General features: G+C 42.3%; 1 protein-coding gene across 3 annotated transcripts in view; it reads right to left on the bottom strand.

The window, feature by feature from the left end:
• The window catches only part of CYSLTR1 (cysteinyl leukotriene receptor 1), a 249610-nt gene that overhangs the window by 210505 nt on the left and 25058 nt on the right, over positions 1-14047 (bottom strand). The gene's annotated exons all lie outside the window — the stretch shown is intronic.

Here is a 14047-nt window from a genome sequence, read left to right as displayed (position 1 = left end):
GAAGGCCTTCAGTAAATTTATCCAGAGATCCGACCGGGTTGCTGAGGATTGCAAATAGCAAGACACAGGGTGGCTCCTTTTTCTCATTAATGGAAATAAAGACGAAGGCCTCCATAAATGTGTGTTTTAGGGGCAGGCATGCAACCAATTAGCATTCATGGCAAACGGGCTCTGTTGTTCCTTTCAGATGCTGCACTCATTGTCCGAATAGAACTTCGCTCAGAAGTGGGGGGGGGGGATGGATTTAAGCAGAGCAGCTGAGAATTCTGTTCAGCGATAAACTCATTTTGGAATCCAGTCTCATAATCTCCTTACAGGGTTTTTTTTTTGGGGGGGAGGTAGAGGGGAAGAAGAAAGAGCACTGTCACATAAAAAGCTGACTTCAAGCTTCTTGGGTGAAGTTGGTTGTGATGGAGACACATTTCCTAGCAAACTCATTTTCTCCAGGTTTATTTATTTATTTATTTATTTATTAATCATACTTTTATACCGCCCTTCTCTGAAGACTCAGGGCGGTTTACAGCCAAAATAAAAATTGTACAAAATTGTACAAAAAGAAACAAGTTAAGAACATGATTTAAAAATCTGATTCTAAAAATTGGCTCCATAATTTAAAACTAATAAAATATAAAATAGACCCTAATAAAACCACCCCTATTAAAATTAGGCCAACCCTGCCCCGTTGGAATAAAAGAGTCTTAAGCTCGCGCTTAAAGGTCCGGAGGTCGGGGAGTTGGCGTAGCCCCAGAGGTAACTCATTCCACAGGGCATGAAAAAAGGGTTAGAAAAAGTGCTAGCTTCAGAAGCTAAGGGAGATAGACTGTCTTGTCTGTTTGTCCGTAAAAATAAAGTCTAGATCAGGAGCCTCCAACCTTGGCAACTTTAAGACTTGTGGACTTCAACTCCCAGAATTCCTCAGCCAGCAAAGCTGAATTCTGGGAGTTGAAGTCCACAAGTCTTAAAGTTGCCAAGGTTGGAAGCCCCTGGTCTAGATGGCAGCTCCAGTTACATGACAGAAGTTGTGTCCCAATAGAAGAAGATTTTTGTAGCTTAGGGTTGAACTGGGAGGTCCTTGCTGTGCTTGGTTTTTTTTCTTGAAGACGTTTCATTACCCAACTAGGTAACATCATCAGTACTAGGCCATGTGCATGTAAAAAAAACGGGCAGGATTTCAAATGTATGGTCTTGGCTACCGTCTTAACTTTTTGGAACTCCTACAGTTGTCTTTGGAGAGACTGCAGAAAAAGAGGATTTTTGACGTTGGTATTTTTTCTCTGGAATCCTTGGAGACAAGATCTTGGAGATCTTGGGCCGCAGTGTGGCTCAGGCTGTAAGAAGGCTGTTATTAAAACACAGCTGCCTGCAATTACTGCAGGTTCTAGTCCCACCAGGTCCAAGGTTGACTCAGCCTTCCATCCTTTATAAGGTAGATAAAATGAGGGCCCAGATTGTTGGGGGGGCAATAAGTTGACTTTGTAAATATACAAATAGAATGAGACTGTTGCCTTACACACTGTAAGCCGCCCTGAGTCTTTGGAGAAGGGCGGGATATAAATGTAAACAAACAAACAAACAAACAAACAAACAAACAAACAAGATCTGAAACATGATAGGACAATTTTCTAAGGGCGGCAGAGCAAACAGCTGTGGTGGGCTCAGTGGTTAGAGTGCAGAATTGAAGGCTAACTCCGCTGCCAGAACTTTGATCCTGACTTGCTCAAGGTTGACTCAGCCTTACATCCTTGCGAGGTCGGTAAAATGAGGACCCAGAGGGCAATATGCTGACTCTGTAAACTGCTCAGAGAGAGCTGTAAAGCACTATGAAGCCTTCAAAAATTTTAGCAACGGGTTCTCTGCCCGGTTGCTGGGTGGGTGTGGCCATGCTGGGTGTGGCCTAGTCAGCCTCCTGCAACATGGTGGGGGGGAGGGTTCCCTCCCCGGGCCCCAGAGGCTTTTTTTGAGCCTCCGGGAGGGTGAAAATGACCTCCCCAGGCTCCAGAGGGCCTCTGGAGGCCAGAAACTTCCGGTAGGCCCATTTTTCGCCCTCCCCAATCTCTGTGCGTACCCTGCACTTACCTACATCCAAAACAGGCAGCTTGGGAACTTCTGGGAGGGGCAGAGTGGAGTGAGCAGGGCCAGCCAGGAGTGGGATTTTGGCAGAGGTGAAAGGCTCCCGGATTGGATCGGATCGCCCAATCTGGTAGCTATGGTGGCGGGTGGTTCGGAGAACGAGTAGCAAAAATCCCTGCCCTCTCCCCATGCCCAGCTGAGCCACGCGATCATCAGAGGTTTTTTTTTATACTTTTAAAAGCATTTTTTCTTCAGCCGAAAAAATGCTTTTAAAAGTAAAACGAAAGCCTCTGATGATCACGCAGCTCAGCTGCGATCGTCAGAACCCTTTAAAAATATTTTTTCTACAACCTCTTCGGCTGAAAAGGTTGTAAAAAAAAGCTTTTAAAAGGCTCCTCTTGCAATCCCAGCTGAGTTGCTTTATTGCCAGAACCTTTTAAAAGCATTTTTTTTACAAGCTCTTTGGCCAAAGAGGTTGTAAAAAAATGCTTTTAAAAGGTTCTGGCAATCAGACAACTCAGCTGGGACCGTCAGAACCCTTTAAAAGCTTTTTTTCCTCTGGCGATCCCAGCTGATTTGCCTGATCATCAGTGGCTTTTAAAAGCATTTTTTTACAACCTCTGCAGCCGAAGAGGTTGTAGAAAAAAATGCTTTTAAAAGTAAAAAAAAAAATTGGCCACGCCCACCCAGTTACATTACCTCCCACCAAGCCATGCCCACAGAACCGGTGGTAACAAATTTTACATTTCTCCCCTGGATTTCGGGGTTCTCTGAACTGCACAGAGTCTTTGTTAGAGGTTCTCCTGAACCCCTGCGATCCCCCAGCAGCCCAGCCCTGTATGAAGCAGTATACAAGTCTTAAGTGCTATTGCTATTGCCGTAGCATTGTTTACTTGGATGTTAAACAAGTGAATATTTCAAGTCCAGAAACATCCTTGCAAAACGAAAAGTGGTGGGGTCATCAACACCTTTTTAGAAAAAAGGCTGAAATCGTTCCTGTTTATTGTTTCCAAAAGCAACGGCTTCACGCATTCATAAACGGAGTTGAAGAAAAACCTTCCTGGGTTTGTGTGACTTAACATTTTCCGAAAATCCAGTATTGGGTTTTATCCAGCAGTTCTTAGCTTCCTTCTACCTTTCCCTGCAAAAATTTCTTTCTTTTGCAAAACGATCGTCAATCTCACACCAGAAGATCCCAGGATCCTCCCTGACTTTTATTTGAAGTTGTTCTCAGCATTGTAGCGATTTCTGATTAATCTCTAGAATCATGAGACTGTAACCGTCAGATGGTAGCTTTGATCTTCACCCAGTAGTTCAGATTGGCAGCAGGTTCTTTCACTCCCCAGTGTGGTTTTCAGCAGCATTTCCGCTGAAGTTTTTTTTTTAAAAAAAAATGTGTCCCAAGTTTTAGGGTTTTTGAAAAGAACAGTACTAGAAGTTTTCATTTGTCTTCAAGGTATGGGATGTTCGGGTTTTTTCCCGTGTAAGGTTGAAAGTATTTAGGCAACGTTTCGATGAGGTCTCAGTCATCATCTTCAGGCTGGAGTTTTTGGCTTTGTTCTTATGCGAGCCAAAATATATATTTGTTTTGCTTGGGAGCATAACCCCAAATAAATAAGCCTAAAGGTAAAAGGTAAAGGTTCCCCTCACATGTATGTGCTACTCGTTCCTGACTGTAGGGGGCGATGCTCATCTCCGTTTCAAAGCTGAAGAGCCAGCGCTGTCCGAAGACATCTCCGGGGTCATGTGGCCGGCATGACTCAACGCCAAAGGCGCACAGAACGCTGTTACCTTCCCACTAAAGGTGGTCCCTATTTTTTCTACTTGCATTTTTATGTGCTTTCGAAACTTCTAGGTTGGCAGAAGCTGGGACAAGTAACGGGAGCTCACCCCATTAGGCGGGACTAGGGATTCGAACGGCTGAAGTGCCGACCTTTCGATTGACAAGCTCAGCGTCATAGCCACTGAGCCACTGTGTCTAGTTTTTTTAAAAAAACAAGAACAACATTTAACTCCAGGTTGGCCCAAGTTATTCAGGATTGCCCATTCTCTTCCCATCTGATTAGTGTTGCCTATACTTGTGGATCCGTGCTAGCTATTGCTTGTTACAACATCTTATCCTGCAAACTCTGGATCCTCTAAATCAGGGGTGTCAAAGTCAATTTCATTGAGGGCTGCATCAGAGTTGTGTTTGACCTTGGAGGGCTGGGGAGGCATGGTCAGGGGCGTAGCCATGGTGGGATTGACATGGGACTCACGTCAGGGGCACCTGTGGTGGCCAAGTGCTAAGACAGGACTTCCCTGAGACCCTCACTCACTCTCATTATAACCTTCCTTCCTTCCTTCCTTCCTTCCTTCCTTCCTTCCTTCCTTCCTTCCTTCCTTCCTTCCTTCCTTCCTTCCCTTTTCTTCTTTTTCCTTCCTTCGTCCTACTCCTTTCTTCTTCCTTTCCTTCTTTCCTTCTTTTTCCTTCTTTGCTCCCTTCCCATCTTCCCTTCTTTTTCTTCCTCTTTCCTCTTTCCCTTTCTCCTTTCCTGTTCCTTCTTGCATGCTCAAATGCAAAAAAGGGAAACATTTCTTCTTTTGTTTTGTTTTTAGTTTGTTTCGATAGCCCTCTCCCAGCAAAAATGGAGCTCATGTGTGTGTGTGTGTGTGTGTGTGTGTGTGTGTGTGTGTGTGTGTGTGTGTGTTTTCGCTGGCAGAGGCACTGCAGGCCGACCCTTTGCTGTTTTCAGGCCAGCCCTGCGGGCCAGATATAAGCACCACGCGGGCTGAATATGGACCCAGGGCCTTGAGTTTGACATCCCTGCTCTAAACCAATCTTCTCCAGCTTGATGTCCTCCAGAAATTGTGATCCCAACACAGTTAGAAGGAATAATATTAGGGAAAGCTGTATTTCAACTCCAGATTATCAATGGAGACCCTAACTTTCTTGATATTTGCAATTCTGGCATCAGTTAAGAGTAGAAAAATGGTCATGCCATTGAGTTTTTCCAACATTATCCTCTCTGGGTGACTGCACAGAGACCAGGGTTTCTACAGGTTCACCCTGGTTTGGGTGAACCGGTAGTAGCAGCGGCAGGAAGCTCCGCCCACCCACCCGGACGTCATCACAAATGCTCTGTGCATGCGCAGAAGATTCTGCGCATGCACAGAAGCACCACAGGTGAGCAAAGTAAGTGCACGCACACATGCGCTCACAGTTCCAAACCGGTAGCGAAGGTAAGTGGAACCCACTACTGACAGAAACATGTTATTTTCCTGGCAAAAATTTCAAAGCGCTTTCCCATTGTCTTCTATTATGATGGTTTTTCAATTCTCCAACTTCTTGAACTTCCTTATTCATTTACTAACCAGTTCCAATCCTACTTAGGTTGTGACAAAATTGTCTGGTGCTGCCATCTGTTGACACACAAAGTTATACACACACACACTAAGAGAGAACTTTTGCGATGAAAGAGAAGAAATCTCAATTGTTCGTTAAGATGCTTCTAAGATTAAGAGGCTCATTTCCAGCCATTCCTTGAAGACTGCAAGATTAACTGAGCGACTGGCCAAAAAGGCATTAAGGGTTGTAAACCTAATCTTGCGTAGCATCTTTTCTGGTAATATTACACTACTAAACAGAGCATACAAAACATTTGCTAGACCAATTCTCAAATACAGCTCGTCTGTCTGGAACCCACACTGCGTATCGGACATTAATACAATTGAGCACGTCCAGAAATATTTCACAAGAAGAGTCCTCCACTCCTCTGCTCACAACAAAATACCTTATGCCACCAAGCTTGAAATTTTGGGCTTAGAAAATTTAGAACGACGCTGCTTTCGGTATGACCTGAGCATAGCTCATAAAATCATCTGCTACAATGTCCTTCCTGTCAATGACTAATTCAGCTTCAACCACAACAATACATGAGCTCACAATAGATTCCAACTTAAAGTGAACTGCTCCAAACTCGATTGCAGAAAATATGACTTCAGTAACAGAGTTGTTAATGCCTGGAATGCACTACCTGACTCTGTGGTCTCATCCCAAAACCCCCAAAACTTTAACCTAAGACTGTCTACTGTTGACCTCACCCCATTCCTAAGAGGTCTGTAAGGGGCGTGCACAGTGGTGGGATTCAGCCAGTTCGCACCACTTCGGGAGAACCGGTTGTTAACATACTGAGCAGTTTGGCAAACTGGTTGTTGGAAGAAATTATTAGGGCAGAGAACCGGTTGTTAAATTATTTGAGTCCCACCACTGGGCGTGCATAAGAGCACCAGCGTGCCTACCATCCCTGTCCTAATGTTCCCTTTAATTGTATTCATTTATGTATTCAATTCATGCTTAAACTTATATATAGTAATAAATAAAATCTAACATCCCAGATGAAAGGACCTAACTGCTTGTAATATCCGAATCAAAAAACTGCCATATCCCTGGATTAAATTTGATCTCTCTTAAAAGTGTAACAAGGTCACATTGAAACTACACTTTTATAATAAACTGGACTTTCTCAGAGGTCCTTGGTGCTCTCTGAGCTTGCTCGTCATCTTGCAGACATTTCATTACCAAAGTAGGTAACATCATCAGTGCTAATAAGGAGTGCGATTTTCTGTCAGTTTATATTCTGGTGACTTGCCTGTCAGTGTCAGTGGGGTGCCTTAAAAGGTTCTTTGGTTGGGCTGTTTGCTGCTGGGCAGTTCCTTGATTGGGGTGAGGTTGACTTGATTGTTGCTTTGATGTTAACCTTGGGGTTAATCTATGGTGACCTGGATACTGATTGATGGTGGAGAGGTTCTTGGGTCTATTGGTTCCCTGTTTGGGCAGCACCCAGATCACCATAGATCAGGAGTCAGCAACCCACGGCTCTGGAGCCACATGTAGATCTTTCATCCATCTGCTGTGGCTCCCTATCACCGGTTGGCTCCACAGTTGATAGGGCTTTTGGTTAGGATAGGTAGAGGAAAAAGGATGCCATGCTAGGAGGAGACTCTATGGTGGGGGAAGCGGATGTCCGGTTGGCTCCAGAATTGAACAGGGGCTTCAGGTTCGGACCTTTGTGGCTCTTTGAGTGTTTAAGGTTGCCGACCCCTGACATAGATTACCGATGGGTCGGACATGACTTCACAACTAATAACAACAACAAGTGATTCACTGCACACCAGAACAACTAGACACAAGAACAGTTTTTCCCCGAAGGCCATCACTCTGCTAAACAAATAATTCCCTCAACACTGTCAGACTATTTACTGAATCTGCACTACTATTAATCGTTTCATAGTTCCCACCACCAATCTCTTTCCACTTATGACTGTATGACTATAACTTGTTGCTGGCAATCCTTATGATTTATATTGATATATTGACCATCAATTGTGTTGTAAATGTTGTACCTTGATGAACGTATCTTTTCTTTTATGTACACTGAGAGCATATGCACCAAGACAAATTCCTTGTGTGTCCAATCACACTTGGCCAATAAAATTCTATTCTATTCTATTCTATTCTAATAAATGTGGCATTCACTTAATAAATTCCACAAATGTGGAAAAGTGGCAAATAGGGCAAAACTCACATAACAAATTTTGTCACGTAGCAACATAAATTTTGGGCTCAATTATAGTCAATTAAGTTGAGGACTCCCTGGAAAATCTTTGCAACTTTTGTCCGGGCAAACAACGGTGATCCTAACGATTTGTGTTTTTCTAATTTGCCTTGATTTGGAGCTAGATGCAGAAATCTTCGTAGCTAAGGAAGCCAGAAAATCCTGTTTGGGAAAGAAACATCACTCAAACAAAATGGGTGAAGAGGGGGACAAGAGACAGACTTTTCCTGCCCTGGTGGAGTCACTTCAGGGTAGACGTGTCTTAATTGCCACCTCCTTCCTTCCTTTGCTTTGCTCCTGTTTGTTTTTCAGTCTGCTGGAAACGCAAAGATTAGTCCAACGGAGGGAAATACAAGCTTCTATGAAGCTGTTGAATCATTGGATAGAGAGAGAAACCAAATGTCAGAAATGCTGGACTTGCTTGGGGTCTAAGTTCAAGATCGGGTCATTTTATCTGTAGAATCTTGGGCCCAGAACAAATAATAGGTCTTTTTGGAGTTTCCTTTGAAGATTTATTTCCTGGGATTTTCCTGTTGGAGAGAGAGAGAGAGAGAAAGAGGATGGAGAATTTGATCTGATGCTCATTAAGAAACTAGAAATGGGCATATTTCTGCCTTTGCATCTCCTTCTACATCATCCACAGTGTGGAAAGTTAGCACCTACCCACTCTCCTAAAAGAATTAAATATTTTGAGAAATGTTTAAAAAGGCAGAATGTTACATTTCCCAAAGAGAGAAATGGAGAAACATGTTTTTTTAGAGAAAGAAAGCATCCCCCACCTTTCTTAATAGCTCTCAGCAGATGTCAGCACTTAAGAGATAAAGAACTTGTTGAAAAAAGCCAAGTATCTAGGTAGCTTTATTCATAGGCAAAAATTCCCTGCAGCAAGGTCTGAACAAAGGTAAGATTAGCCCTCAACCACAATAGGAATTGCCCAATGCCCCTTCATTGCATCAGCAGTCCGAACTTCAACCAAACTTAGCTCAGACAAACATGACCACAACATGGCCCCATGGGAGTCTGACAACAGCCAATAGAATACATGTTCTTGCACAGGAACAGGAAGCTCAAGGGCAAGGCCCAAGAGGAAGGTATAAAAACCCCTCACTCTCAATTCCATGTGGTCAGCTGCCCAGAACCATCCATGTGGTTCTGCTTCATCATTAAACCATCTTTCTAATCAGCCTCCAGCCTCCATTTTATCTCCAGTGTCTTTCTCCCGGCTTGGAACTGAACCAGATGGATATTTCTTCCAACAGTCGTTTTTAAAATCTATGAAATAAGTGTCTTCCTCTCCTGAACTTTCTTCAGCAGCACTTAAAGAGAATTCTCCTTTTAGTATATCTAAACTTCAATAGACACAGTTTGGTAGAAATTAAAGGTTTGGCACCAAGATCGTCTGTTCCCTTCCATGGAATTCTTAACCACTTGAGACACGTTTAGCTTGTGGCATTCCAAGCCACAAAGTAAAGATTTGCATTTTTCCCAGCTTGCGCCTGATTTTAATTAGCTGATTGTCTAATTGATCCTTCCCACCTTGACTAAATAAAAGACTTTGTCTAAGTTTGTTTCTACATGAACACCACATTTGGACTTTTTTTCTAGAAGCTGGCTGACAAAATAACACTGATTTTGGAATGTGACAATTAAGAAATGTTCATGAGTATTATTGAATCTGAGATCAAAAGATTAATGTAGCGGTAAAATCTGGCTAGATCTATCCGGCTCGTACGAACCTGTAGCGCCGGTGGCGAGAGGCTCCTCCCACCAGCCGGGACATCATTACGTCCCGTTGTTGACTCTCTGCGCATGCGCAGAAGGCTCTGTGCATGCACAGAAGAGGCACACACACTCACATTTCTGAACCGGTAGCGAAGGTAAGTGCATTTCCCCACTGGGTTATTGTATTTTATTTCTGTAATTGTTTTAACAGATTAACAGAGTTGGAAGGGACCTTGTAGGTCTTCTAGTCCAACCCCCGACCCAAGCAGGAGACCCTACATCATTTCAGGACAGATGGCAGCCCAGTCTCTTCTTGAAAGCTTCCAGTGATAAAGGCTGTGAGTTTGATCCTAGGTAGAGGCAGATATTTCTCTCTCTGGGCACACGGAGAATATATCTGCTAAAAAACCTCCACATTGGCGACAGGAAGGGCATCTGGCCAGTAAATACTCAGCTCCATTCAATTGCCCAGATTCCACCCTGCAAGGGATTATGGGGGCATTAAAAGAGGATGATGATGTATGGTGCAAATATATATTTATATGTATGTTGCAGGTATATATTTATACCTGCACAATACATATATACATAGATTATGTATGTATGTATATAGCATGTGTATATGTGTGTTATGTATGAGTAGATATACACTTTCTCTTGAGAGCAGGCAACAGAATTTCATTTTTAATGTAGGCCAGTGTGCTCCCAGTAAAAAAAAATGATAATAAAGTTATCTTATCTTTTTGTATTTCTTTCTTCTTTTGCACTTCCCCTTCCCCTATTTTGTCTACTTTAATCATTCTTTGTTTATATTTATTTTTTGTAGAAAATTAATGAACTACATAAAAAGAATAAGGAAATGGTGGAGACCATACAGATAAGAAAGAAAGAAAGAAAGAAAGAAAGAAAGAAAGAAAGAAAGAAAGAAAGAAAGAAAGAAAGAAAGAAAGAAAGAAAGAAAGAAATATCATTAATTTCCAAATTCATGGGCTTTCTTGTTTTTAATTATTCCGGAACCAAGGGCAGAAACCTTCCAGGGTGGAGTAGATAGAGGGTATAAATGTTTTAAATATATCACAGTAGTGTATATAATTGCTTCTCTCTGAAAACCATTTCCAAAGAAAATAGAGTAAAGGAAGAACAATTTTCTGAAGTTGAAAGTTGTACAAGGGATCATATTCTGTTCTTTCCCTTGATTGACATCTGAGTTTGTTTTTTGGTCAGAGCAAAAAAAAAAGACGACAATTCTTAAAGGTATAGGTCACCATCTTGTGGCTGAAAATAGGAAGTACAAAGAGAAAACCAAAGTCCAGTTGCCCTTTGAAAAAAGCATCTTTGAGACAACCATGAACCTGGATGACTCAGAATCTCCACAGACAATGGAGTCCTTGGTGCTTGATGGTTTTCTTACAGACCTTTCATTACCAAACTAGGTAACATCATATAGAAGGACACCAAGATTTTAGGCGAGTTTGGTAAAGCAATTTCATGCCAACTTTCGCATCCAGGGTTAAGCAACTGGCCATGTGTTATGAAGGGCTTACTCACAAAGTTGTGTGTGAGTGTGTGTGCTTATTTGGTTGTTTGCTTGGAAACAGGCTGATGGGAGAGACTGGTGTGTGTGTGAAGACTCAGTTTGTACAAAATGGCGGACGTATGTAATGGGACAGTACAGGCTTCTTAAAAAAAGTTTTAAAAAGGGAATGTGATATACCAAACATTTGGTAATTCCTGTATTTAATCTACTGTTGGAAGAAATATCCATCTTGTTACTTATTACTGAAATAAATGAACTTTTGCAAGATATTCTAATTTTTTGAGTTTCATCTGTATTCTGCCTTTTTAATATTTCTCAAAATCTCTCATTCTTCTAGGAGAGGGTGCTAACTTTCTACACTACAGAAATAACTTTTTCACACAAGGGGCTGGGAGGATGAAGCTCACTTTCCCAAAAGACCCTTCCAGCGTACATCACTGGCTATCTCCACATAACAATCTTGGAAACAATATGAAACTGAAGTAGTTGTTATTGCTATGAAAAACAACAAAATGAGTAGTTGTTGTTTGTTTCTGCAATATCTCATCAACCTACCTGCCTCTACCACAGCAAGAGTCCTACAATTTGCTTGATAACCTGATTTCCAGGTCAAAAATAGGATTGAATTTGGTATTTATTCATATTGGATTCATTCCAGGAACTTCATGCAAAAACAACCATATGTAGTTTTGTTTAATATGCTGTTTTGAATTAACAAAGAGGCAATCACATACGCATTATGTAACTCTTGGTCAAAACTTCCTGTTGCTGTTGCAGACATCGTACCAGAAATATTTACAAGCTTATATACTCAGATTTACCTGTAGAGGGCATGAAATGAGAAATGATCAGAAGCCATTACTCCTCTCACTCCACACACACCACAGGGGGGGCAGAGACATTGCTTGAGACCTGGGAAAGGAGGCAGTGGTGGGATTCAGCCGGTTTGGGCGAACCGATAGTGATGACTGTGGGAGGCTCTGCCCACCCGCCCGGACGTAAAGACATGCACGGAAGGCCATCTGCATGCACATAGGAGGCACGCACACTCACATTTGCAAACCGATAGGGAAGGTAAGTGAATCCCACCTTTGGAAAGGAGCAGGGGTGAAATGCTCCCAGTTCAGACCGGATCGCCCAATTCGGTAGCAATGGTGGTGGGTGGTTCGGAGAACCGGTAGCAAAAATCCCTGCCCCGCCCCCGGCCCATGCCCAGCTGAGCCGTGCAATCATCAGAGGGGTTTTTTTTACTCTTAAAAGCATTTTTTCTTTGGCTGAAAAAATGCTTTTAAAAGTAAAAAGAAAAAAAGACTCTGATTGCGCAGCTCAGCTGGGATTGTCAGAGCCTTTAAAAGCACTTTTTCTACAACCTCTTCGGCCGAAGAGGTTGTAAAAAAATGCTTTTAAAAGTAAAAAAAAAAAATTTGGCCACGCCCACCCAGTCACATTACCCCACCACCACCAAGCCACACCCACAGAACCGGTAACAACAAATTTTACATTTTACCACCGGAAAGGAGATTTATTTATTTTTTATTTATTTATTTTATTAGATTTTTATACCGCCCTTCTCCCGAAGGACTCAGGGCGGTGTACAGCCAAAAGATAAAAAACCCAATATATATACAATTAAAACAAAAAATTTAAAACAGAGCATATTACAAAAGTGGCCGACATTAAAAATTAAAAATTTAAAACCCTAAAATAATAAAACCCCAATTAAAATTTAATAAAACTATTAAAACTGTTAAGCCAGTCCCACTTGAATAAATAAGTGTGTTTTCAGCTCACGGCGAAAGGTCCGAAGGTCGGGCACTTGGCGTAGGCCAGGGGGAAGTTCGTTCCAGAGCGTAGGAGTTCCAACAGAGAAGGCCCTGCCCCTGGGGGCCGCCAGCCGACATTGTTTGGCGGACGGCACCCTGAGAAGACCCTCTCTGTGTGAGCGTACGGGTCAGTGGGAGGCATGAGGTAACAGCAGGTGGTCCCGTAAGTACCTGGGTCCTAAGCCATGGAGCGCCATGGAGCCATGGAGATAGTGTTAGGAAGACACTCAAAGTGACTCTTCCCTGACTCAATGAAGTATAAGTGGGAAGGAGCAACAGTACAATCAAATTTCTAGGAACCTGTTAATATAACAGATTTTAATCAAGCTTTGCTATAGTCTGGAAGCTAAAACATATGAAGGAGGGTTGCAGCAATTGGGCATGTCTAGTTTAATGAAAAGAAGGACTAGGAGTGACATGATAGCAGTGTTCTAATATCTCAGGGGCTGCCCCAAAGAAGAGGGAGTCAAACTATTCTCCAAAGCACTTGAAGGCAGAACTAAAAGCAATGGGTGGAGACTCGTTAAGGAGAGAAACAACCTAGAAAAAAAAAGGAGAAATTTCCTGACAGTGAAAGTAATTAATCAGTGGAACAGCTTGCCTTCAGAAGTTATGGGTGCTACATCAGTGGGAGTTTTTAAGAAGAGATTGGACAACCATCTATCTAAAATGGTATAGGGTCTTCGGTTGAACAGGGGGTTGGCCTAGAAGACTTCCAACTCTGTTATTCTGTTAGTTGTCTTGTGGAGTCAATTTCCTGCTCTGGACAACCTGAAAGGACTGATATGACTGGATGGAAACTTCTAGACAGTCCTAAACAAAAGTTGGGGACACTCTCCAGATGCAGATCTGAAGAAATCTGAGCCAAATAGATTCTGAGCAAAATCTGTTGAGATTCCTTAGATTTAGCGGACCCATCTTCCTTAGTAGATGCTATCAAGAATTACTTTTTTTTTTTACGCTGGTGGAAATAGTTCGTGCATTACAATCTTATGGAAGTATCACTTTGAACTGAACGCGTCCAAATTTATTGAGATGGCTTCATATCTCCAATCTCTCTGAATTGAAGGAATTTGAAGCCTCAGTTCAAGCTGATTTAGACATCCAAATATCTAGATGTCCAAAACGCTTCTAAAATTCTGAGAGGACTTGGTTCATTTGTCCCAAACACTTTAATGCCTTTTCTTCCTGAAGGTAATTTGAAAATAAAAAGAGTTCTATCTACATGTTAAGTACCCCGTTCCCCTGAAAATAAGACGTCCCTGGATAATAAGCCCAATTGGGGTTTTGAGCGCATA

Source organism: Ahaetulla prasina, chromosome 11 (genome assembly GCF_028640845.1).
Source record: "Ahaetulla prasina isolate Xishuangbanna chromosome 11, ASM2864084v1, whole genome shotgun sequence".
NCBI lineage: Eukaryota > Metazoa > Chordata > Lepidosauria > Squamata > Colubridae > Ahaetulla > Ahaetulla prasina.
The sequence above is the reverse complement of the archived record's forward strand: the minus strand, read 5'-3'. Positions and strand labels throughout refer to the sequence as shown.